Consider the following 24,529-nt stretch of genomic DNA (forward strand, 5'->3'; position numbering starts at 1 on the left):
CCTGGTGAGAGCCACACAAGTCACCCCATCCTGGTTTCCCCTGGAACTCTAGTTTTCACAAATGTAGAGGTTTTTTAGGTTTCCTTAGGTGCCGGAATAGATACGGTCCAAAATCAACAGCTACGCACATTACGAAAAAAGGGTCCGTTTTCACTGGAAAAACGTGATGAGTCCATGTTGAGTTTTGGCCCATGTCCTGTCACAGGTTCTGGGCCTACCCACACAAGTGGGTACTACTTTTTATCATAAAACTTTGGGGAATTTTGGGTGGGTTCAACTTTGTGGCTCCCTGCAGATTCTAGTACTTCCCATCACAAAAATGTAAGGAAAACGTGTTTTGTTTTACAAAGTTATAGGTTTGAAAGGGATTTTAGGTAACAGAACCTGGTGAGAGCCACACAAGTCACCTCATCCTACATTTCCCTGAATGTCCAGTTTAAAAAATGTATAGGTTTGCTAGTTTTCCTTAGGTGCCAGCAGAGCTGTGTTCCAAAATCCACAGCTAGGCACATTGTGAAAAAAAATGTTCAGTTTTCACCAAAAAATTTAATGTGTTCACGTTGCTTTTTGGGCGTATCCTGTCCCGAGTTCTAGGCCTACCCACTCAAGTGAGGTACCATTTTTATTGGGAGACTTTGGGGAATGCTTGGTGACTGGAAGTTTGTGGCTCCCCAAGGATTCCTGAACTAGCCATCACAGAAATGTGAGGGAAATGTGTTTTTTTTACAAAGTTTGAGATTTGCAAGGGTTTCTGGGTAACAGAACCTAGTGAGAGCCACACAAGTTACCAAATTCAGAATTCCCCTGGGTGTTTAGTCTGAAAATATGTATAGGGTTGCTGGGTTTCCTTAGGTGCCGGCTTAGTTAGGCTCCAAGGTAATCAGCTATGCACCATGAAAAAAGGGTCAGTTTTCAGTGGAAAAATGTGATGTGTCCACTTGTGTTTTGGAACGTTGCTTGTAACGGGCACTAGGCCTACCCACTCAAGTGAGGTACAAATATTTTCTGGAGATTTTGGGTAATGATGGGTGTGCGAAAGTTTGTGGATGCACGCAGATTCTAGAATTTTCCATCACAGAAATGTGAGGAAAATGTGTTTTTTTTTACAAAGTTTGAGGCAAGAGATTCTGGGTATGAGAAGCCGGTGAGAACCAGACAAGTAAACCCATCCTGGATTTCCCTTGATGTTTAGTTTTTAAAAATGTATAGGTTTTCCAGGATTCCTTAGGTACCAGCAAAGCTAGAGTCCAAAATCCACAACTAGGCACATTGAGAAAAAAGGTCAGTTTTCAATGGAAAAATGTGATGTGTCCATGTTGTATTTTGGGCCATTTCCTATCGCGGGTACTAAGCCTACCCACTAAAATAAGGTACCATTTTAGTAAGAAGGCTTTGGGGAACACTGGGTGGCTAGAAGACTGTGGCTCTCCACAGATTCTAGAACTTTCCATCACAGAAATGTGAGGAAAATCTGTTTTTTGTTTTACAAAGTTTGAGGTTTACAAAGGATTTTGGGTAACAGAACCTAGTGAGAGTCACACAAGTCACCCCATTCTGGATTTCCCTGGATGTCTAGTTTTCACAAATGTATAGTATAGGTTTGCTAGGTTTCCTTTGGTGCCAGTAGAGCTAGGGTCCAAATTACACATCTAGGCACATTGCGAAAAAAACAGTCAGTTTTCACTGGAAAAATATGTTGTGCCCACGTTGCATTTAGGGTGGCTTTCTGTCATGGGTACTTGGCCTGCCCACATAAGTGCGGTAAAATTCTATCAAGAGACTTTGGTGAATACTGGGTGGGTGTAAGTTAGTGCCTCCTCGAAGATTCCAGAACTTTGCATCACATAAATGTGAGACAAATGTAGTTTTTTGACAAAGTTTGAGGTTTTCAAACGATTCTGGGTAACAGAACCTGGTTAGAGCCACACAAGTCACCCCATCCTGGTTTCCTCTGGGTGTCTAGTTTTTAAAAATGTATAGGTTTGATAGGTTTCCCTTGGTGCCGACAGAGCTAGGGTTAAAAAACGACAGCTAGGCACTTTGCAAAAAAAGAGTATTTCTTCATTGTAAAAATGTGGTGTGTTCACGGTGCGTTTTGAGCCGTTTCCTGTCATGGGCACTATGCCTACCCACAGAGGTGAGGTATGATTTTTATCGGGAGACTATGGGAAACAGAGAATAGTCGAACAAATGTTATTACCAATGGACTTTGGGGGAGATTTTCAAACCTTTTTCGCTGGTTTAGGGTCCAACCCAAATTTGTTTTTTTGCTATGATATTGAAAATCACCCTCTAAGTTGCCCAAAGTAGCGCAAAGCTCTACTTTGCGTTACTTTTCACTGAGGGCACATTACTTGGGTGGTAGATGGGCGCTCCCATGCAGCCACCCATGCCTTTTGAAGAAAAACCATATTTACAAAAATTTGTAAACATGGTTTTGCTCCAAAGGTAAACTCTCCTTCAAAGGAGGCGCTAAACGGAGAAATGCTTTCATTTCTCTAAGCTATTATGACTTTCCTTGCGTGCTGCATTGTAGCAACACATATGCAAAGTGGGAAAAGATTTGCATCATGGCTAGAAACGTATTTTGTACAGGAAAAGTACTCTTCCTGTACAATACCTTTGCTACACTCATGCACACACCCTAGCGCTGCGGCGCTAAGGTGTGTGCATGGAGCATGGCATCTGAAATCAGTGCAAGGGAAAGATAAGAGAGAGTCATATCGCTGAAGATATGGCACTCTCCTGCTCTCTCCCTGTCATGCAACTCAGCATAACTTTGCTGGGGGCTACACTTCATTGCATGACGTTTTTGAAATTCTCCCCCTTCTTTGCATTTCTGCCTTCCAAATTTAAGACAATTTGTAAAAAAGAAGTCATTTAGAAAAAGGACCTCAAATTCACATGCTCGTATGGGTACCCATAACTTTGGAGATGTTCAAATACCCACTACTTCTAAACTCTATATTTTTTTTCAATTTTGGAAATATATAGGTATCTTGGTACCTATTTTTCACTCTTTATATTTTACCAAATGAATTATTATATACCCGGTACACAATGTAAAACCATTGCAAGACGCAGCTGGGTTTTTGGCTCAGGGTTACTCCGAATCTTGGTGAACCTACAATTCCTATATATCCCCACAAACAAAAGGACCAAGAAGATGTAATGGTATATTGCTTTTAAAAATCTGTCATAATCAGAAGAAGTTACAGTTGAAAACGTTTCCAAAAATTGATGTTTTTTCAACTCAATTTCAATATTTTGAAATTTCAACTGTTAGTTTCTATAATAAAACCTTAAAGGATCTACACAAATGGCCCCTTGCTTGCTGAATTCAGACTTTTGTCCAGTTTTCAGAAATGAGTAGCTTTCTGGGATCCAGTATTGCTTTTATACCCATTTCTACCACTAACTGGAAAGCGGTTGAAAGCACAAAAAATAGCAAAAGCCAAAACTGTGCAAAACATTTTGGTTTTCAAACAAAAGTCTGCCTGTTTCTAAAAGCTGAGAAGATGGTGATTTCAGTACCACAACCCCTTTGTTTATAGCATTTGGAGGGACAAAATAGACTCTACTTCTGCAGCATTTTTTTCCCATTTTTGTTAAAAACAACCAAAATGTAGCTGTATTTTGGCTAAATTATGGGTCTTCTCCAAGGGAATCCACAAGGTCTCAGTAACTTTAGAATCCTCAAGATGTTGGAAGAAAAGCACTCAAATGTGTTGTGGATGCCTTAAGTGGATAAAATGTTTCAGGGGGTGAGACCAAACTACACCAATTATCCCAAAAAAGACTTAGCATAGGGGTTTTGGGAAAATGCCAAGCAGAGCAGGTGTTAATTTTAATGGTTTGTTTTTAAATATTTTATGTTATTGATATATGTGTGTGTGTGTGTGTGTGTGTGTGTGTGTGTGTGTGTGTGTGTATATATATATTCACTGCAAAAACCATAGGTTATAGACGATATATAGTTAGGAATTAGCATTTACAAAACCTTGAAATCTTACTGAAAAAAACATTGGTTATAGACCATACATAGTTAGGGATTAGCATTTACAAAACCTTAATTTACTCGCACAAAACCATTGAAATTCGCATATATAGTTAGTTGCACTAACTATATATCGCGCACCCGCAATCCACTGCTGATGATGTCACATATTACATCATTCATGACATGGTCAGTGACATCACTGTTGACATCTCAAATGACATCACTGATGACATCTCAAATGACATCACTGATGACATCACTGATGACATCTCAAATGACATCACTGATGACATCACTGATGACATCTCATTTGACATTACTGATCACATCACTGATAATATCATTCATGTGATAATACGATGAACCTCTTCAGACTCTAATATAACCTTAGATACAATCAGTGTAAACAGACACTCACAGATTGTCACTCATCCATGGAGTTACTCATACATCTAGTCAGTCATGAAAAGAATCAATCACTCCTCCATTTCCTCAACTATACAGTTATACACACCTTACTAATTCAAACATATTCTAACACATATTTACTCTCTTACACAATCCCTGATACATGTTCACAATGATCCATACAGCCACTCACACATTCACTGGCTCTTATGCACAGTTATTTATATATTCAACTCTCACATGTACTGTGTTTTACATATGTACTTACTTTGACATGTAGCACTGAGATATCCATTCACTCACCAATACAGTCATGCACACAGTCAACCGCCCATACAGCTGTTTCCACATGCACTTTTGAACCCATACATCTAGTGAATCAACTACTCACACATCTATGCACAGAGTCATACACCTCCCAGCCACCCACACACATACTCAGTCTCCCATACAAATACTTGGGCAACCAATCAATAACCCATATAGTTACTCATATAGCTACTGATTTAAACATGCAGCAGTTTACAGAACAACAGACATAATAATGCACAAATTAAGACAGTTTAGTCACTAACCCATGCACTCAGTGAGACACATTTAATCACTCACTCATACAGTCAATCATGCACCTACTAAATCCTTCATCCAGACACTTATACATCCACTCATTCTTCAATATGTAAGACAAATTTTAACTTTACAGAAACATACAGTCACTAGATGTTGTCATCAGTGATGTCATCAGTGATGTCATTTGAGATGTCATCAGTGATGTCATCAGTGATGTCACTGACCATGTCATGAATGATGTAATATGTGACATCATCAGCAGTGGATTGCGGGTGCGCGATATATAGTTAGTGCAACTAACTATATATGCGAATTTCAATGGTTTTGTGCGAGTAAATTAAGGTTTTGTAAATGCTAATCCCTAACTATATATGGTCTATAACCAATGTTTTTTTCAGTGAATTTTCAAGGATTTGTAAATGCTAATTCCTAACTATATATGGTCTATAACCTATGGTTTTTTCAGTGAATTTCAATGGTGTTTTAATAGCAAATATGAAAAGCTTTAAAATGTCAAGTACGTGATAGATAAAAACATTTTTGTGTTTATGCACGCTGATGTGCTTTGAATGCTGCCCCTCCCCCCTCCTCTTTTCTTTTAGGGGTATTCTCTCTTTGCAGATAGTGAAGGGTAGGTAACGCAGGCCTTTGCCCCCGTTGTAATCCGTCGTGCCTGCTTCTCTCTCCATTTCATTGATTATTATCCAAGCATTTACTGTTTTAGAATTGGTTCTCTTTGGTTCATTCTCTATTTACAAACAAGCACAGAGTGGCAGTACTCTGTTTAGTCTTTGCAGATAGTGAAAAATCGTTTAAAAAAACAAAAGGAATCAAGCAAAATCAGTAGGCCACTAATGGGATCTCTTTTTGACCTCGCTAAAATAGAAACATTAAGAACAACCCCTCATGAGAAATACGAAACTAGTGACATGAACTGAGCTCGACACCATGGCCGGCCCACGTGGTTATAGGCCCGTATTTGTATACTGACATTTTCACAATAAAGGTTTTTCAAATAAACATGGTAGTACTACCTTTTTTGGTATAGTTTTGAATAATAGCCACTGTTTTCGAATGAGTAAAAGGCAAGTGAAATAAAGCAGCCCGATTACATGACGATTAAAAGGTATAATACGCAGGAACGCAGTAAAGATAAATGGTCAAGGGCTGTTGTTTTTTCCACTCCTGCAACATAAAGTGATCGATAAGAATCCGATATTCATGCCTATCAGCGGCTAAGACAGCAGGCCGAGCCTCTTTTGCTCAACGGCTCCCTCATGGGACGAAGAAACGCCCTTTTTCTCGAAAAAGGAATATTTTACTTGCAGGACAGTTGTAAATTTCCCGGGAAAATACATTAGCCTGGCACATTGTTAGTGATAAACTGTAAATGCATCTGGGTCCTTTGCTTTACAAGTCAGAGTGAGAAAAATAAAGGTGGGGCTTTCATGATTTGGGAAAAAAAATGTTCGAAAGCAATGAAAAGTGTTATTTTTAGGTCATATTACCAAGCCTTTCATCATTAGAATAACTAAAGTAAAATGAACCAATGAAAAGTTTTATTAACAAGTCACATGACCTGTTATGCTTCGTTACGCGCTGCACGCCGCGCTCTGGATCGTTTCCGGGAAGCTGCGCCTCGCGCACCGGAGCACTTCCGGGTGCGCTAACGCGGCGCGTCATATGACGCATTACGCGACAACGCAGGTCCAGAATATAGTAAAAATGTCTCCACCAACCAGCGGTCAGAACACAACCCCTTTCAGCAGACCAAAAAGTTCTGTTAAATGACAAGAGAAGGGATACGCAACAAGAACTATCAATAAAAGAGGGGAGGGCAAGTTCTTCTCTACCGGGTCACGTTGAGGCTCCACCGGAACTGATCGAATTGGTAGTCTACAGTGTTTCTGGATGTTTCAGATTGAAGATGGAGTCAGCATGAGAGCACCCCGTGGCTACGTCGTGGCCATTCCGCGAGCAATCATGGCAGTCGCTCGCCACCGGAAGTCTGCGGGAGTCGGGGGCCCCAATGACTTTTGTAGAATCTTCAAGGCTGAGGGGACGCTTTCGAGAATGGGGCCCAAGCCCTAGCAGACAAGCGTCCGAGTTCCAAGGTGTCCCAGTGCCATTTTAGTGGACCAGGCCCAAATCCGAAGAGCCGGCCGCCATTTTAAGAGTCCTGTGGCAGCCGCCTATCGCTGCACCGCAAGAGTGGGCGCAACTCAACTAGATGGTGAGCGAGACGCTGTAGCCGCAAGAGCGGGCGGTAAACAGCTGAATGGCGGATGAGGCACAGTGCAGCAAAAGCGGGCGGAAAACTGCTGATTGGTGACTGAAACGGTAAAAGGGCGCCCCACTACAGCAGACGAGCCTCGACCTGGGGAGGCACGTTTACGCCGCCCCCCCCCGCCCCCCCCGGGGCGCCCCACGCCTTTTTTCGGTGCAGCATTGTAGGATGCTGCCAAGACCAGTGCGGCAAGTAAAGGACATCACCTGGGTGCCGTCCAGATCTTGGCGCGTTGTGCTGCCTTCGGACTATTCGCACAACAGACCGCTACTGACGAGACACAGAGCAGCAAAAGCGGGCGGAAAACCGCTGAATGGCAAGTGAAACGCTAAACGGGCGCCCCACTACAGCAGACGAGCCTCCACCTGGGGAGGCCCATTCACGCCGCCATCCCCCCCCCCGGGGCGCCCCACGTCGTTTTTCGGTGCAGCATTGTAGGATGCCAAGACTAGTGCGGCAAGTAAAGGACATCACCTGGGTGCCGTCCAGATCTCGGCGCGTTGTGCTGCCTTCGGACTATTCGCACAACAGACCGCTACTGACCATTGTTGCTTTTGTTTAATTTTTTTTTTTTAACATGTTTACTGTTTTTGGTGCTTTGTATATATTTATAAGTTGTTAAAGTGTTATAATCCTACTACTTTGTTGGAGTGCTATATATTTTTAATGTGACACATAATTGTGAAGACTTTGATGTACAAAAAGGCATCCCTGGAATCTTCCGCTTCAGGCTCGGTCCCACACACCCTCACAGTGAGAATCCCCTCCCCAATCACAATACAGGATCGTTATCAGATAGTAGGAATGCGTGTGGTGTGACGGATCTCATGAGGTGGGGGCCTTGATCTACTGTAACTCCTTTGAAGAGGGGTGATTCTTTACAGTTGAGGCCATAAACTACATCCACAGGGCTAGGTGATAGCCTGGGACCGGCCTGGACAATCAGACACAAAGGAAGAGGAGTGTCAGAGGGTGCGGTAGTGAATAGGGTGAAAGGGAGGTGTCGGGCGGGCACAGGGTGTGATTCTCAGGGAAGAGCAGCGCAGATGGGGGGAGGTTTATAGCCCATGCATAAGACAGAGAGCGGGGGTGACCAGTGCGTGGGGGAGATGCTTGCGAGGGTGGGGAGCCATGCTGAGGATCGGCGGCGTGCAGAGAGTGGGTCTGGTCAAGGCATCTAAAATGGCTGCCGTGCACGACAAAAGTGTGGCATTGGAAATAAAGCACGATGGCGCAGACAATGTTTATCAATACTGATTCATTTATAACAATTATTTTTAACAATATATTTACTCGCAGTGTCAAAATGGCAGTCAACAATTCCTGATTTCCTTCGAATCAACCGTTAACGGACGTCACGCAGCCAAAAAAAAAAAAAAAACGCTCACGCGCAGCCGCTGGAAGACAAGTATCAACATATATGAGCATCCTCAGCCACCCTCAGAAAACATAGGGGGTCAGGATACGTCTCCCGTACCCCCTTATACCCATTTCTCACATTGTTTTTCCTCCATCTTGTAATTTAATTAAAACGAAACACAAAATGGTGAATTCCCGTTTCGCGTCCCGATTCGCTACCCGGTTCGCTTCTACCGCTAAAAATCAAAATTTTTTTATTTGCCCCACGGGATCCTTTAATAACCCCAACATCATTCCTAGGGGGTCAAGAAGGGTCTACCTTGCCCCCTTTCATTAAATTCCCCCTTCGTTTTTCTCCTCTTCTTGTCTCTCGATCCTACCAAGAGACAAGATGGCGGCCGCTCCGGACTGTTTAGAATGTTGACAGACACCGGAGAGCCAATCAGCTTCGCTTCGCAAAGCTCCGTTACGCGAAAAGTTCTCGAACCGGAGCGCTACCCGGGACGCTGTCACAGATATATCTGTTTTTTAAAACGTTAATTTCTCAAAATCCACTGGAGCACATATATTGAGACCCAGCAAAGGCACATCGGGCTAACAGTCCCTACAATTTTGCCAAGTTTCGTGCAAATCCATTCAGCCGTTCAAGCTAAAAGTGAGGCCAAACGCCCTATGGAAAACTCAATGTTAAAAACGCGTTTTGGGACCCCCCTTTTTTCTCGGCCCCCCCTTGACGAAACCCCCCCAAATTTTAAGGGGCTGCTCAGGAACAAAGTGTGCCATTTTCCTGAAAATTTCAGCCGATTCCGTCCTCAAACGCCAAAGTTATTAGACATAGAATTTTCAAAAGTCCCATAGAGAAAAAATCCTAACTATATATACCTACTGGCGACTGCCAGTAGGTAATATATATATATATATATATATATATATATATATATATATATATATATATATATATATATATATATATATATATATATATATATATATCAATCAAGCAAACACTCCGACCACTTCCACCAAAGCCTCGGCGGCGAAGAAGGAGAAGCGAACCTCTTTTTATCAGGCAAGATGTTCTTTATTCAACCATAAATATCCAAGTCAGCAATCGACAGATGACGCGTTTTGGGCTCGAGATCCCTTGATCACATAGAGACTGGTTCGGTTGTAGCCATTTTCAAATGATATGCCCCATCCTACTCTAGTCACGTGGTCGGTAAGTTAACATGGAACTGGAAAACAGACTCAGAAAATACCAGCTATTGCAGATAGGTAATTTCACATGCTATTATGCAATATTAAAATCGCTATCTACAATGATTTCAAATGCATAAATTTCACATTCAAAACGGGCTCAATTTCGATTTGCAAATTTTATAAAAATTCATAACATAATCTTTAATGCCCGATAGAAATGACATTGTTCCTTTTATCTGTACAAATATATAAACGAAAAAAAGGGGATTTATTTTATACAGATGCCATATCACTTTTATATGAATGTAGAGTCCTATTAATTTGTTAACATATTTCCAAACATGATTTACCATAAAATCTTGATAGACTAAAAACATTCCTGGATAAATCCATATACAATGCCTTGTATACAAAACACTTTCTGCTTAAATGCAAAAAACTTACTCCATTCATGAAAATGATTTAAAGGATGTACAAAACTGAGCATAGCAGAAATTATTATTATGTGCAAAGAATAGTGCAGAATAAGATCTCAAAAAAGAGATAAAGTTGAAATACCAAGGCAGACAAATAGATTATAACACGAGATTACAGATATAGTATCGAACCAAGAAACATATCCTCAGTACCAAAATCATCCACATCTCTATATATAAACTATTGTACACATCCCTGGCATTAGTGCAAATAAGTAAGGTGTAATATTACCATCTATCCCTATATATAACAAAAAGAAACCCAAAATCCATAAAAGGCAAATTTTAAAATACATATAGTAAACAGAATTGTCAAAATCAGATCATCATTTAAGCTTTTGTTACATGCAATATTTAGAACAAAGAACAGAGAAATTGAGTCTTATAGACAAGTGTACATATCTTCCGTATTGTTAAGTCCATTAGGACACTTGCTATCGAAATCGAGAATGAACTTTGTTTCTAATCGTCTGAGCAATACCTCTCTATTGCCCCCTCTACGCTGTTTCGGAACAGAGGACACCACAAAATACTGCAAACAGGTTAAGTTGTTCTCATGCACCTGCTTGAAATGGTGCGCCATAGGATAACTAGGATCACTGTGCAAAATTGCGCATAAGTGCTGTAATATTCTCACGTGCACCTGTAGCTTAGTACTCCCAATATAATTGAGACCACAGGTGCACGTGAGAACATAGACTGCGAAGTCAGTCTTGCAATTATAGTTACCCAATATTCTGTGAGGTGTCGGGCAAAAGGGGGTTTGATACTCAGTTTTGTTAACCCCAAATCTACAAGCACGACACGTGGAACATTTATAAAAACCCGATTAGGGTTTTAACCAGTTAGAATTAGTTCTAATTTCAGGACTGGTTGGATCCAACACAGAACCCATGTTCTTCGCTCTGCTGAATGTTATAGTCGGGCTTTGGGGCAAACTCATTCTTAAAACAGGATCAGTTAGTACTATTGCCCAGTTCTTATTGACAATAGACCTGATTTTCCGCTCATTCTCACTGAAAGTTGTTATCAATCTGGGACATTGGTCATTACGCCCCATGTCTGAAGTGGCCATGGGTTCAAGAGAGTTACTTAAATCAACTAATTCTTCCCTTGACTGTGGCAACAGGCTTGCTCTCGATCTAAGTGCAGTTTTGGCTAGTGCTGTATTAAGTACTTTATCAGAATAGCTTCGAGCTTTCATCCTCTGCATCGATTCTGCTGCACAGGTGTCAAACTCAGTATCTACACTGCATATTCTTTTGAGGCGTAAAAGTTCTCCATATGGGATACTCGCAATAAAGGTGCCTAGGGTGAGAACTTGAAGCATGAAGTGTTACATTCCCAGCTGTAGGCTTCCTAAATAAAATACTTTCTACCTTATTATTTTTGACAAACAGTTTTCCATCCAAAACTCTATACTGGAGTCATTTATATGGGAGGTGAAGTATAGATTTAAATTGTTCATGTTGATGTTATCTATAAACTCCACTGCTTTTTAACTGCTTCCTTCCCATACTATAAAAATGTTGTCAATATATCTTAGGAAATATTTGATGTTAACATCGAAAATTGCTTTGTAGTCCCTCCTAAGAACCTACTCCTCCCACCAGCCAACGTGCAAGCACGCATAGCTGGGGGAGAAGCAGGCTCCCATTGCCACGCCTCTCAATTGCTTAAATAAATCCTTCCCAAAAAGAATGAAATTATTATTTAAGCACCAGCCCATCAAACTGATTAAAGCCTTATTGTGTTGGTAATATTCACATGGCCTTTGGTCCAGAAAGAATTTCACTACGTTAAGTCCTGCCTGGTGGTCAATGCTAGTATATAAAGACTCGATGTCTAATGAAATAAGATACATTCCCTCTGACCATTGTAGATTTTCCACTTTACTTAGAAAATCGCCAGTATCTTTGATATAGCTAGGCAGTGACTTAACAAGATCTTGCAAAAAAAAATCAACATATTGACCAACTTGTTCAGCTACGCTACCTATAGCAGAAATCATCGGCCTGCCAGGGATGGGGGAAACAGCTTTGCGCACTTTCGGTTTTAAATAAAGAACAGGCACAATAGGGTTGTCATTGTACATAAATTTGAATTCATCATTGGGCACGAGTCCTTCTCTGCGTAATTGCATCAGCTGTTTCTTTAGAGACTCAGTGGCTTTGTTATAGTTTTTAATGCTGGACAGTTCATAGCAGTCAGAATTGTTAAGTTGACGTTTGGCCTCTTTGATGTAGTCTTCCCGAGGCCAAATAACTAAATTGCCACCTTTGTCCGATTTTTTAATGATAATTTCATTGTTCTCCCCCAGTTTTTTCATTAAATTAGCATAGACTCGTTTCTTTTGCTGTATATGTTTTTTCCTTTTTATTTTTCTGGACTGTATTTGTGTGTATAGCTTTTTAATGTCTTCGACCACACAATCACGGAAAGTATCCAAAGCGTCTCTGGGCATCATTGGAATAAAATTAGTTTTTTTCTTAAAGGGGCTGATCCCAGCTCCTTTTTGTAGTAGATTGATATTCCTGAGTCTGGTTTGTGTAGTTTGGTCACAGCTGGTATCGTCAGTTTCAACTTCACTGACATTCAAGTCATGTAGATTTAAATATGTGGGTATGTCTGCTGCCATGATTCCCAAATTGTCTACATTAGTATTGGTATTCTCTTGAAACTCAGTATTTTTGTCTTATATGGATGATCCTCCTGATATATATATATATATATATATCTTCCGAAGTTGCCCTGCATCAGAGACGGACTCCTCCAGCTGATAGATTTCACAACTATTTATTTGCATGGGACACGATTACAGCTCTGCCTTTAAAATCCATTTTGCCTAATGCATTTCAGAATGTCCACGCTCTTTCCTCAGAGGCAGATTCAAACACACAGCAGTTCTCTTGAATTACTCCCAGTTACCTGCATGCATTCATTACTTTGAGGCTTCCGGTGTGCCCCTCTTGATAGACTTAATTGCGGTGCATGTCGGAACTCATCGTTTATATTCCATATTGATTTTTGACCTCCAGTGGTGGTGTGTGTTCAAAAATGTTTTATGGACCAATTCCTACCCTCCAGTGGGTCCCAGGGCTGTAAGCTTGCTCCATAATCTTGCCATCATATGCGTTTGCCATGAATTATTCTTGGCGGAAAGGACGGCACAGCTGATGCTAAAATCTACAGGCAGGCTGATCATGTGAAAGAGCAAAACACACAAGATGATGGATGGAATGTTGCGTAAAGGCAAAACATTCACCCCCAGTCACATATCTGGGTTTAATCCATCGTTATTTTGCTCACCAAGCCACCCCAGTTCAGACATGGCCATATGCAAATCAGTCTTGACCCTGTGCCTCATGGGAACAGTCCAGCCCGAACTGCCAAGTCATGTCTTCCCTGGACCAGAATAAAGCATCCTAGGACCGGTTTCTGGCTATCTGCCGTCATCAGCCAGGATAGCTTGACTCCAGTGGCGTAGTGGGCATGAGACCCAAGTCTGGGCATATCCCTTCCACATAGGGTGAACAGCAAAACACACAAGATGATGGATGGAATGATGCACAATGGCAAAACATTCACCCCCAGTCACAGATCTGGGTTTAATCCATCGTCATTTTGCTCACCAAGCCACCCCAGTTCAGACATGGCCATATGCAAATCAGTCTTAACCCTTTGCCTCATGGGAACAGTCCAGCCCGAACTGCCAAGTCATGTCTTCCCTGGACCAGAATCAAGCATCCTAGGACCGGTTTCTGGCCATCAGCCATCTTCAGCCATAGTAGCTTGAGTCCAGTGGCGTAGTGAGCACGGGACCCACATAGGGTGAACAGCAAAACACACACGATGATGGACAGAATGTTGCACAATGGCAAAGCATTCACCCCTAGTCACAGATCTGGGTTTAATCCATTGTTATTTTGCTCACCAAGCCACCCCAGTTCAGACATGGCCCTACGCAAATCAGTCTTCACCCTGTGCTTCATGGGAACAGTCCAGCCCGAACTGCTAAGACATGTCTTCCCTGGACCAGAATCAAGCATCCTAGGACCGGTTTCTGGCTATCAGCTGTCTTCAACCAGGATAGCTTGACTCCAGTGGCGTAGTGAGCACGGGACCCACGTCTGGGCATACCCTTCCCACATAGGGTGAACACACAAGATGATGGTCCTAGGATGCTTGTTTCCAGTCCAGGGAGGACCTGGCTTGGCAGTTCGGGCAGGACTGTTGCCATGGGGCACAGGGTCAAGACTGATTTGCATATGGCTGGGTTCAAACTGTAATGGCATGGTGAGCAAAGAAACGATGGATTTAGGCCCAGATCTCTGTACTGGGGTGAATGTATGACATTGTTCTGCATTCTGTCCAACAACTGCTTTTGCGTTTGTCACCCCGAATGGGCTGGGTATGCCCAGACGTGAGTCCCGTGCTCTCCATGCCACTGGAATCAAGCTATCCTGGCTGATGAGGGCTGAAAGCCCGATACCGGCCCTAGGATGCTTGTTTCCAGTCCAGGGAGGACCTGGCTTTGCGGTTCGGGCTGGACTGTTCCCATGGGGCACAGGGTCAAGACTGATTTGCATATGGCTGGGTTCAAACTGTAATGGCATGGTGAGCAAAGAAACAATGGATTTAGGCCCAGATCTCTGTACTGGGGTGAATGTATGACATTGTTCTGCATTCTGTCCATCAACTGTTGTTTTTGCATTGATCATGTGAAAGAGAGCATCAAAGCTGAAGTCAGCAAAATGCAGTGGCTAGGACCTTCATTGGTATCTACCAGATCGGGTTTACCTATGGAGGTAGTATTAGAAAGAGATACAAACTTCATTGTTGGTTACATAAGCAAACACAAGGAGAGGATGGACGGAGTGCTGAAACTTTTCAGACACTTACCCCCAGTCAGAGATCTGAGTTGAATCCATCTTCTTTCTTTGTCTCACTTTGCCACCCCAGTTCAGACCCAGCCATATGCAAATCAGTCTTGATCCTGTTCCTTATGGGAACAGTCCTGTCCAAACTGCCAAGCCATGTCTTCCCTGGACTGGAAACAAGCATCCTGGGACTGGTTGTGGGGCAACAATCTTCATCAGCCAGACTAGCTTGAATCCATTGGCAAAGTGAGCCAGGACCCACGACTGGACATACCCAGCCAAATTAGAGTGAATAAAGCAAACAAAATAAGATGATGGACGAAGCACTGAAACTTTTCAGACACTCACCACCAGTGACAGAACTGGGTTCAATACATCATTGTTCTATAGCGCACTTCGCCATCCCAGTTCAGAACAAGTAATTTGCCAATCAGTCTTGATTCTGTCCCTTATGGGAACAGCCCAGATGAACCGCTAAGTCAGGTCTTCTCTGGACCAAAAACAAGCATCCTGGGACCAGTCTCGGGTATCACCCCTCATCAGCCAGGCTAGCTTGAATACAGTGGCAATGTGAGCAAGGGACCCACACCTGGGCATACCCTGCCAACTTAGGATGAACAAAGTAAATGCAAGGAGAAGATGGACGGAGTGCTGAAACTTTTCAGACACTCACTCCAGTCACAGATCTGGGTTGAATCCATCATCGTTCAGGGAAGTGTCACAAAAGGGAGTGGCGTTCTCCTTATTTAAACTTTTGTTTGGCACTCTTGTTAGGGCACCCTTGTGCCTTGTAAAGGAGGGATGGAAGAGACCTCTCATTGAACCTAAACTGGACATAGTGGACTATGTACTTGGCCTCTGCTCTAGGTTGACTAAATACATGGAGAACGCTAACCAAACCTTGAGGCCAGCCAAGAGCTTTAACCCGGTGCCTGCTGATGACGGAACCGCTCCGTCATCAGCTGCGGTGGCGCTGTGCTAATGACAGAGCGGTTCCGTCATGGCCCGCTCGGAGCGCCTGCGCAGCGAGAATTCCGCGCCTGCGCTGAGCCTTCCATTGAGCCGGGCGGGCCATGACGGAACCGCTCCGTCATAAGCACAGCGCCACCGATGCTGGTGACGGAGCGGTTCCGTCACCAGCATGCGGCCGCCGCGCGGCCGCCCCACCCCCTTAGCACTGCGGCGGAATAGCCGCCGCAGTGAAGGGGTTAAAAGTAATGGTATTATTAAAAAGCTCCTATGGTGGAGTTCCCACAGGGCAGAAGATGTGGGTTTTGAAGCTTGTTGCCCCTAGGACAATCCAAGATATGTGGAGTGGTCCATACCATTCTTCTAGTAAGAAAATGGGAGGTTACCTTCCTGGTGGGTCTTGGCTCTTGCAGGAACCCCAAGAGGATCATCCATATGAACCGCCTTAAACCCTATAATGACATGGCAGATATGGCCATGCTCATGCTTGCAGATGAGGATCATGATGCAGAGAGGGAACCTGTCCCTGTCTTCCTGTCCAACTACCCAAAAGATGGGTCCGTAGAAGACGTGGTCTTGTTAGTCCAACAGCCCAACCGCAGGCTGATTGCAAGCAAGTCCTCAATCAGTTTGCTGAGTTCTTGTCTTCGACCCCTTGTTAGATCTGGGGGTCTCAAATTGGCAGAGGTACGTACCTTAGACCAAGTAGGGACCCTTGCTTCTAGTCAGGGTGAAGGAATACACACAGTAGATAACCCCTGCTCACCCTCTAGGTACCTAAATGCACCTAACACAAACAATGATCCCCAATCCACCACAAACTGAGACCACACAGGTAGGTATATTTATAAAAATATAACATTATCTAGTTTATGCAGTAAAAATAACCAGTTACAAGGTGATTGCTCTTTTCACCAAATGTTGCACGTTATCTTGATGGTTGCTTAAATTATCAGGAAGTTCTCAAGGTAAAAATAGTCTCAAGTCTCTTTATATTGGCACCAAAAATAATGCCACCATATTATATGCCCAAGTCAGCTCTTTGCTGACTCTAGCGGCATGTTAACACGTTCTCCTCACCGTTGCTAACAGCCCCGGCCGGTCCCGTCTGCTCTTGCTGCTTTCTCATGGGCGGGGCTTCCAGAACGGCCCTGGCCGGTCCCCTCCACTCTCCCGTCCGCTCTCGACAATCCAACGAGAGTAGGGGGAGCTGGTGCAGCACACTTCTGCGGGGACGACAGGACAGGGATGCGGGCACACTTGTTGCTTCCTCGGCAAGATCGGGTCAGATAGATGACTCGGCCATCGGTTCCTCGCTGGTCACGGTCTCAGTTCCTTCCAACAGCGTGGGCCAATCCGGTCGCGGCCCTCGCGGGGAGCCTCCGCAATCACCCGGGAGTCAACCAATAACAGCGCGGCTCAGGGGGCAAACCCTCAACCACGCAGACGCCGGCAGCCAATCAGGACGCGGCCTCAATGATGACGCGGCAGCGCTAGGCCAATCCTAGTGGGGCGATCACTGAGGGGGCTCGTTCTTCTGGGCCAATGAGAGTGCGGCGGCTTCGTTCTTCGTCTCCGCAGCTCCGGCCAGGGACGGCAGACTTCGGAGGGTATTTCTGGCCCCAGGCAGTGGTGGTGAAGTGGCGGCAAGGGATTTTCATGGCCACAGGTCGCGGCTGGACTGCTACAGGCCACCAGATCGTCGGGGATGATTCTCTACGCAGGGAGGCACCAGGAGCCTCCTGTCAACCCTGGATATGTGCCGATGAGCACAGCAATCTTCTCTACCGGCCAACAGTCAGAAACACGCGCTGGGGCAAAGCACCACACGATCTTTTCAGCAGTTTGGCAATGTGCTTACGAACCTTTTAACCCTGGGTTCCAGAACAGGAGGCCAGCTCTTCTCAGGCCCTTGGGGATTCAGTTAGAAGACACAGCACACAGCAAAGTCTTTGTGGGTCAAGCAGGCAGGGTCACAGCACACAGCAAAGTCCCTCTTCACCTCAGCTTCAGCTGAACAGCAGAACAGGTCTGCCCTTAGAGCACACAGCAAGGCAATCTTGTTTCAGTTCTTCAGCAGTCCTTCTTCCAGCAGAGGTTCCTCTTGATTGTAGAATCTGATTTTCTGTTGTCAGGGGTCCTTCTCTTATACCCCTAAAAGTCTTTGAAGTTCTTTGAAGTCTTTGTGCAAGTGGGCCCTGAGCCCGGTCTAAACCAGTTCTGGGTGTTATTGGAGCACTGGGGCTTTCCTGGCTTCCTTCCTTCTTTCAGTATCAGGGACAGAGGTGACAGTCGCCCAGCGGGAGGTGGAGCCAGCATTGTGGTCTGGCAGGCACAGCCCTGGTCACTCCCAGGTGCTATCTCCTCCCACTTCCTTGGCAGCAGATGCAGCCTTTCATCCACGGGCTGACTCAGACAACCTCCTGGGGGCTCTACAGCCCCTGTCACCCTCAAACCAGACAGTCAATCCACAAACAGTCCCAGGCACACAGAAAGGCTAGACAAGAGAACAGCCACTTTCTAAAAGTACTATTCTCAAACACAGAATTTAAAAACAACCTTTCCTAAAAGATGTGTTATTAAATTCTGAGTTCAGGGATATCAATCACTTATGTCCCATCTTGTTCTTTAGGTAAGATAGGCTGGTATCCATTGGGACCAACCTCCCCCATGTTAATCTATGGAGCAAGATAACCTTGCAGCAGTGAGCACACAAAATGGCTGCTGCTCACTACCAGAGCATGTTACCTGCACTAGTACATGCTCTACCTTACCCATGCACTGCACCCTGCCCAGGGGGGTACCTTGAGCCTTCCATAGGGGTGACTGATGTGCACAGACAGGGAAGGGTTAGGCCCAGCCAGTGGGGACACTGGCCAGGCGGACATTACGGTCCACTGACTGCACACAGGCACTGCGCTGGCAGGCCTGAGACACCATTTTAGGGCTAATTATGTGGGTGGCGCAATCTGCGCTGCAGGCCCACTAGCAGCATCTGTCAACACCAGCCCTGGCACACCCAGTGACCTTTACTAGGGACTTCATGGTGATACAAATATGCCAATCAGGAATACCCAATCAATATGACAATTAACATAGGGAGCACTTACACTCTGGCACTGATCAGCAGTGGCAGAGTGTCCAAAACATCTCAACCAGCAAAAACGAAATCCAGCACAGCATCAAAAATACAGGAGGCAGAGGCAAAAAGATGGGGGAAAACCACGCCAAGGGTGTCAGGTCTAACACGCGTCCCCTCCAGCTGAAAGTGGGGAGAACTACCCAACCTCTTGGGAGTCCTCATCACTAAGGCAGAAGAATCTGGACAGACCATCAGCATTGGCGTGTTCTGTACCAGCGCGGTGCTCCACCGCAAAGTCCATCCCCTGTAGGGAAATGGACCACCTCAACAGTTTTTGATTCGCACCCCTCATCTGCATTAACCATCTGAGGGGCCTGTGGTCGGTCTGAACATGGAAGTGAGTCCCAAACAGGTAGGGCCTCAGCTTCTTCAGAGCCCAGACCACAGCGAAAGCTTCCCTTTCAATCGCACTCCATCTCTGTTCCCTGGGGAGTAGCCTCCTACTAATGAAAGACACTGGTTGGTCTCCGCCCTCATCGTTAATTTGTGAGAGTACTGCTCCCACGCCTTGCTCTGAAGCGTCAGTTTGCACAATGAACTCACTGGAAAAGTCAGGCGCCTCAAGCACCGGTGCTGTGCACATCGCCGTTTTGAGGGCATCAAAAGCAGTTTGACAGGCCTCGGTCCAATTCACTTTCCTGGGCTGATTTCTAAAAGTCAGTTCTGTCAAAGGGGCTACAATGGTGCCATAACCTTCGACAAACCGTCTGTAATACCCAGTGAGACCTAGAAAGGCTCTCACCTCAGTCTGGGTCTTGGGGGGTTCCCAAGCCAGAATGGTATCAATCTTCGCCTGTAGGGGCGCCACCTGGCCGCTCCCCACCTGGTGTCCCAAGTACACCACTGATCCCTGCCCTATCTGGCACTTACTGGCCTTGATAGGGAGGCCTGCCTTCTGCAGAGCCCTCAACACTGTGCAGAGGTGTTGCAGGTGTTCCTCCCAAGTGGAGCTGAACACAGCAATGTCATCCAGGTATGCTGCGCTGAATTCCTCCAGCCCTGCTAATACCTGGTTGACCAGTCTCTGGAATGTGGCAGGGGCATTTTTCAACCCAAAGGGCATGACACGCAACTGGAAGTGCCCCTCTGGCGTTGAAAATACTGACCTTTCCTTGGCCCCCTCAGTTAAGGCAATCTGCCAGTACCCTGAAGTCAAATCAAAGGTGCTCAGGTACTGGGCAGCTCCCAACCGATCCACAAGCTCATCAGCTCTGGGGATGGGGTGTGCGTCAGTCTTGGTGACCGCATTGAGCCCACAGTAGTCCACGCAGAAATGGAGTTCTGGGGGGCCACGAGGCGTAGCAGCTTTCTTAGGCACTAAGACCACAGGGGCTGCTGGAGGGTTCAATTACCCCTAGCGCCAACATCTTGGAAACTTCTTCCTTGATGCTAGCTCTGACCTTGTCAGCCACCCTGTAAAACATCTGTTTCACAGACAGACTATCTCCAGTGTCCACATCGTGGACGCACCAGTTGGTGACACCTGGGGTCAGGGAGAACAGGGGGCGAACTGACCCAAGACTTGGCGACAGTCCTTCTGCTGCTCCGGGGTCAGGGTGGGTGAGAGTATCACACCATCCACTGACCCGTCTTGCTCCTTGGTTGCCAGGAGGTCAGGGAGAGGATCACTATCCTCCTCCCCTCCAGCATCTGTAGCCATGAGCATACAGCCTGATTCATGTAGCTAAATTGCACTCGCAAAGGGCCAGATTCTCAGAATCTGGCCCTTTGCGAGCGCAATTTTTGCATTTGGTATTCATGATACCAAATGCAAAAATCGCTATTTAGGAATTCGCATATTTGCGTGGAATGGCATTTAAGGAATCTCTAATAGAGATTCCTTAAATGCTATTCATGACACACAACAAAATAGCGATATTGGACATTTGGGGCCGCTATTTACCGACAGGTCAGACCTGTCGGTAAATAGCAAAAACTCAGAAAAATGCTTTTAAAAGCATTTTTCAAAGTTGCATGTAGCACACACACATGTCCTTTGGACATGTGTGTGCGCAACACCTGTCCAAAAGTGCATTTTAGGGGTGCTACAGGGCGTCCTTTGGACACCCCTGTCACCCTTAAAATCGCTATCTCAGTTGCGAGTAGCAAATTGCTACTCGCAAATCCCCATTCATTCCAATGGGCCTCTTGGCCCATAGGAATGAATGGGGAGTATTTGCGAGTAGCAAATTGCTACTCGCAAATAAAGAACATGTAGGAATCGCTATTTAAGTAGCAATTCCTACATGAATGCCGTTTTGCGTGTCCTCAATAGCGAATCGCTATGATTCGCTATTAGGGACACGCAAAACGGCCCGTACATGAATCAGGCTGATAGTCACTTCAGACCTCTCAAAGTGGGGTTTGAGGCGGTTCACATGCAACACTCTCAGGGGCTGCCTGGGAGTTTTCAGGTTAACCAGGTAGGTAACCTTGCTCTTGCACTCCACCACCTCATATGGCCCGGTCCACTTGTCACGGAGCGCACAAGGCTCCACCGGCGCCATCACCCACACTTTCTGACCAGGGTGGAACTCAACCAGAGAGGTGTTTTGGTCATACCATCTTTTCATTTCCTCATGGCTAGCCTCCAGGTTCTCTTGAGCGAGCTTCCTGAAGCACTTGGTCTGGTTGTGGATGGCCAGCACATAGCTGAACACATCCTGAGGGGTTTTCCCACTGGATTTCTCCCACCCCTCCTTCACCAGAGTTAGAGGCCCTCTGACAGGGTGGCCATACAGCAACTCAAAGGGACTGAACCCTAAAGATTTCTGAGGCACGTCCCTGTAAGCAAAAAACAGGCATGGTAACAAGATGTCCCACTTCCGCCTCATGGGCTCCTCTAGGCCCATAATCATGCCCTTCAGGGTGCGGTTGAATCTTTCAACCAACCCATTTCCTTGAGGGTGGTAAGGAGTGGTGAACTTATATGTCACCCCACACTCCTCCCACAGAGACTTCATGTACCTAGAGATGAAGTTTGTACCCCTGTCAGAGACCACCTCTCTGGGGAACACGGGAAAAGATCCCCATTAAGGCACGGCTCACCACAGGAGCTGTGACTGTCCTGAGAGGGACTGCTTCCGGGTACCGGGTGGCATGGTCCACCAAGACCAGGATAAACCTGTTGCCTAAGGCTGTCTTGGGGTCCAGTGGCCCCACGATGTCAATGCCCACCCGCTCAAAAGGGGTGCTCACCACAGGAAAGGGTTGGAGGGGTGCCAAGCACTTCCCTCCGCTCTTGCCACTGGCCTGACAATTTTGGCAAGACTTACAAAAGAGAGCGACGTGCTTCTTCATCTGGGGCCAGTAGAAGTGGGTGACAAGCCTGTGATAGGTCTTGTCTTGCCCCAGATGTCCTGAGAGAGGCACGTCATGAGCCAGACCCAGTAGGAAGTTCCTGAAGCGCTCGGGTACCACCAGCACGCGGGCTGCACCAGGCTCAGCGAACTTAGGCTCACTATAAAGTAAGTCATCCTCCCAGTAAATCAAATGTTCTTTGGACCCCAGGCCTGCTGCCTGGTCTGCAGCCTGCTGCCGCACACCAATGACAGAAGGGCACTCCTTCTGAGCATGGCAGAATTCCTCCCTGGAGGGACCACCATCTTGCTGCCACTGGGACTGCTCAGGCAATTCCCCCAGTTCGGCCACCTGCTCCCCTGTAGGTTCCAGGGCATCCCCCTCAGGTTCTGCTTCCTCCTGGACCGTGGGAACGGTGGGGGCTGGTTTCCCGCGCCCTCTACCCCTTCCTCTCTTGGCAGGTCCCTGGGCCATTTTTCCAGGCTCCAGTTCTGCTAATCCACCCTTACCGGCTGTCATTGCACGTGTGGTCACACAGATCCACGCAGGCAAGCCCAACATTTCCAAATGAGTTCTGTGCTCCACATCTTTCCATGGAGAGCTCTACAGGTCATTACCTAATAGACAATCTACAGGCAAGGCATCACTTACAACAACTTCCAAAATACCGGAGACTCCTCCCCAATCATATAGAACACGTGCCAACTTGCAGAGGCGCACTGAGCTGTCAGCTGCCACCACAGGACGGAGTACATTGGGAATGATCTGCTCTTCAGACACCCACTGACACCTGACAGATGTCACGCTGGCCCCTGTGTCTCTCAGAGCTTCTATCTCTTTTCCATTGGTGGTCACCTTCTGCCCATATTTTTTAGTGTTTAGGGGCAGCAAGGTTTCCTGGGCCATCTCTTGGTCTCCTAAAAAGACAAGGGTCATCACTGCTAACCCCTCCTCCCCACTGGAAATCAAATCCCCTCCCAAAGCTACACTGGCTAACCCCGGGGTTGGAGCACCAGTGGGTGCTGGAGGTTTGTTTGGACATTTGGGGGCAATGTGCCCCACCTCCCTACATGCATGGCAAGTAGGCGAGGACCTGTTGTCCTGCTTGCCCTTATGGGGCCAGGACTTCTTAGGCTTGGGGGGTTGAGACTCCTTCTCCTGGGAACTATTTTGGGGCCCTTTAGAAGACTCCTTTTGATCACCCTTGTCCCCCCCACTCTTCTGCTGGGGACCCTGTCCACCTTTGGCTGGGGTACTTACCACCCCCTTGTGGTAAATATAATTTACCGTATACTATTTTTCCGTATAATGACAAGTAAAAGAATAGCTCAAGTAAATGAGAGGCAGAGTCCGGGGTGTCTGAGTCTTAAGGGCTTTAATTCAGAATGACTCGAGTCATGGAAATCAATTCCATCAATACAAGGGTTCGGGGGTATATGCAATGATGGCAAAAAGATGTCAACGATTTATTAACAGTACATGACATATATAGTATAACGGTGCAATAGTAATGAATACAGTTGGCGTGACAATTGAATGTGCGTAGAAAAAAGGCGTGTACAAGGCGTGCACGAAGGTGTGTGCTGGAAACGTCACAGAAAAGTGTCATAAGTGGGTGGTTACATAGAAAATTCTGCAGAGTCAGCTAAAAACTGTAACTTGGGTGCGCGCGCAGCTGGTTTGACGTGTGATTGACGTGTATCTGGAGAAAGCTAAGGGTCTGACTTTTAGCACTAGTAGAAGAGACAGAAGTCTGGCATGTCAGACCGACCTGTTCCTATAACATGTCTGATATCTGGTATTTGGGGTAGGCATAATCTGAAGTAAAAGGTCTCTCGGGCAGAGGCTATTCTATACGGATGAATATGTGTCTAAGTGCAATGCGCGAGGCCATGGGCCTACCATGGTAACGGGAGCTATGAATTACATGAGGGAGAC

The 24,529-nt window shown here is 45.7% G+C and overlaps 1 protein-coding gene across 2 annotated transcripts in view; it reads left to right on the top strand.

Moving 5' to 3' along the window:
• LOC147692371 (cytochrome P450 2G1-like) overlaps window positions 1-24,529 on the top strand; it is a 615,414-nt gene that overhangs the window by 230,266 nt on the left and 360,619 nt on the right. The window lies entirely within an intron of this gene.

This window comes from Lissotriton vulgaris, chromosome 9 (assembly GCF_964263255.1).
Source record: "Lissotriton vulgaris chromosome 9, aLisVul1.2, whole genome shotgun sequence".
In the NCBI taxonomy this organism is placed as follows: Eukaryota; Metazoa; Chordata; class Amphibia; order Caudata; family Salamandridae; genus Lissotriton; species Lissotriton vulgaris.